The sequence below is a fragment of the Lactuca sativa genome, chromosome 3, assembly GCF_002870075.4.
Source record: "Lactuca sativa cultivar Salinas chromosome 3, Lsat_Salinas_v11, whole genome shotgun sequence".
Taxonomy (NCBI): domain Eukaryota; kingdom Viridiplantae; phylum Streptophyta; class Magnoliopsida; order Asterales; family Asteraceae; genus Lactuca; species Lactuca sativa.
The window spans coordinates 182,708,492-182,711,829 of record NC_056625.2 but is presented as its reverse complement, the minus strand read 5'-3'; positions in this window follow the sequence as shown (position 1 = coordinate 182,711,829).

Genomic DNA, 3,338 nt, shown 5'->3' with positions numbered 1-3,338 from the left:
ACATGCGACCAATCCTCAGCGAACTTTGGATCATCCTTTGATAGTTGTTTAATTATTTTAGTCAAAACCAATTCTAGTCCTTTTTCCCTCTTAATGCGCTAGACATTTAGAAAATTTTAGAATGGTAAATTATTATAGCATTTGCAATCGATCCTATACCCGAAGTGTATGGGACACGATGCATAATGTCTCACATAAAGGTATGATACTTTACCAATCTTTTGCCATAATATTTTATGTGTCATGTTCTCATAATTCGAACTATGAAGAGGGATGCCGTAATCATAATCGAATTTTAAGAACTCACAATGTATCCTTTGACTGAAACTATTAAAATTTCTTAATCTAAGCTTTAGATTTTGAAATGGAGTATAATATTCTCTCCCTTAATTGTAGCAAAACAACTTTTCAACCCATGCAACTTTGCAAATTGAATCTTTGTTTTTCTATAATTAATATTGCTAACTTGCAATACTTTTCATAATAATCATAACACTTATGCTCCCACTATCATGATGATTATCATATAAGCACAACACTTATGCTCCCACTAGCCTTGACATGTATTCAGAAAACAAATGAACTTCCAGAAAACAATGCCTATTGAATTTCTGAAATTCATATTTCTAATACCAGATGCTTCGATAAGCCTTTATCTAAGCTTCTTAAACTTATACACCTTTGCCTTAGATAGCTCATATGTGTGTTTAAACAATCTAGAACTTATGTTACTAAGTTCCAAATGTTCAAACTAATTGCCAGATCTCACAATTCGAACTATGGAAAGGGATGCCATAACCATAATCGAATGTGAGAATACAATTTTCACAATCGCTATCTTCTTAAAACCTCTCTTAGTGGAAGTATTTCCTCACAGTCATTTTCATGAAGGAGGGAATCTTATGACACTTAGATTTTATGGTGTATGAGTTCCTATCCATGTGAATTTGCCAAAACCAAAGTTTGTGACAAATCCAAGCTCATATGGACTGAACCTTTTTTAATCTTGATTTCTTGCCTTATGGTAACACGAGTTCCCACCATGTCTTCCAAGTAGTTTAGTAATTTGTCCTTACATATCAATGTACTTTCCATCGACTAAGGCTCTAGTATGCATTCAAATGAGAACTCATAGAACTCACATACACAATTAACTCAATTGGAATGGCATAGAAACAAAATAATGTCAGCACGATAGGTTGTAAACCTCAAGTCGTGTGCTAGTGATGATCGATAAGGTTTATTCTTGATTTGTTCTTGAAACTTTTCAAGACCATTAAGACTCCCACTGACTCCTTGACATATAAGATTCTCTTGTCAAGAAACATTTCTTGACAAACCAAATATTCAAGAGTTAGTGTAGTTCTTATCAAGACAAAACACTTCACATAATTGGTCCTAGTTGGTCTTTGTCTTATCCAAGACAGCACAACTTACCAATTTCAAATGTGCAAGAATAAGAAAACTTTTTCCAAATTCCACATTTGATGAGTGTTATAAACCTACTTAAGACTTTTCACTCAATGTCACAATCTTGACTCTAAGACTTGATATTGGAACGAAGTATGATTGACTTATTGATGTAACCATTTCTACAATACTTGATTCCTCTTCTTAGACATGCAAATGCACTAAGACTCACTTAGAGGATCAATTGAGATATGGTTCTTAATCATTAAGACTTCATCATAAAACACAATAAAAGGTACTCTCCCTTCTTAGAATGGAGAAACTTTTATCTTTCTGCCTACTTGATTCTTCTTTATTCGTTCTACTATTCATTGAAACTCTTTCAATCAACTTAGAATTATACTTAATCTTATAAGTATAACCATATTTACTAAACTTTAGTAAATCATGACGAATATCTTTGTCACTCTTGTGGTAGACTTGATCAACGTACGACCTAGTGTACTCGATCTCCTAGTCCTTCAATTGACACTTTGACAAAGAATTAGTCTAAGTTTCCCAAATGTGAAAGTTTTTCATTCATCATACAATGCACATTGCATGATTCCAAGTTTCTGTCCAATTGAAACTTGGGTGATGAGAAACTCTCCCTATTTGGTAAAATTTTGACATTTCTACAAATAACACAATTAAGAATCAAATCCATTATTGCTAATAATAGAAACATTCAAACATTAATTCTTTCATACATGCCATTGCAAGGATAAATAAATAAGATAAAGTCAAAATTCATTTTATTGCGGAAAAATTTTGTCCTTACAATTCAACTCAATTGAAAAACTATGTTATTACATATTTCTTAACAATCTATTCTAACTCCAAGTAGTAGCTCAAGAATCCAATCTTCAAGTAATGCGATCGAAATCCATTTCTTCACGATCAGATTCAGCTCACTTCTTCCCTTAAGCTTCCTCTCTTTTCTTCGATCCTACAAAACATCAAAATGCAATCTTATCACATCATGTATTAAGAATCTAGAATAGGAACTTAAAAGAGTTAGATAATGGATTTTACCTGAAGTAGAGCCAAACGTCTTGACTCTCCCATCTCTTAGATCTCTCAGGTAGTTAGGGCAGCTTCGTCTCCAATGCCCCTTCTCTTGGCAATAAAAGCAAATGGACTCCTTTGGCACAGCACATCGGACAATCACAGACTTAGTTCTTTCTGCACTTCCAATGTTGCCAGTGTCCATTGAAGTTTGGGAGTTTGATTCACCAGACAAGTTTGCTTGATTAGCACGCCAAATCATTGCTGATTCAGCAGCTATAAGCAAATAGGTGAGATCAATAAGGGTCACGTCGTGATCCATCATATAGTATTCTCTAATGAACTCACTATATGATTCAGGAAGTGACTGAAGAACCCAGTCAGCAGCCAACTCGCTTGAAATCTTGACACCCAACATGCTTAACCTATCAATGTGTGACTTCATCTCTAAGACGTGTGCACACACAGGTTTCCCATCTTCGTGTTTACTTGCCAAAAGGGCTTGAGTGAGCTTGAATTTTTCAAGCCTTTGAACTTGTGGGTCAGGGAGAACAATTAGAGGAGGTGGAGGAAGTGAAGCATGACTCTCATTTCCTTGATCGTATCTCGGAACGTCATCTTCATTTGGAAAACTTGTTCCATGGGATTTGGGAAGACCATTGTAAGATTCAGACATCTACAGAACGGGAGAAAATTCAAGTTATGTTGATTAGAATTCTTGATGTAACACCCAAATGAAACACCAAGCTAGGATCCAACACAATACTCTACAACCTAGAAGAGGGATGCCGTAATCTAGTTGCAGAATATTTGAAGGTAGGTAAATGACGATTTACCAATTTCCACCATGAAAAACGAAAAGGAAGTTTAAGTTTTAAATG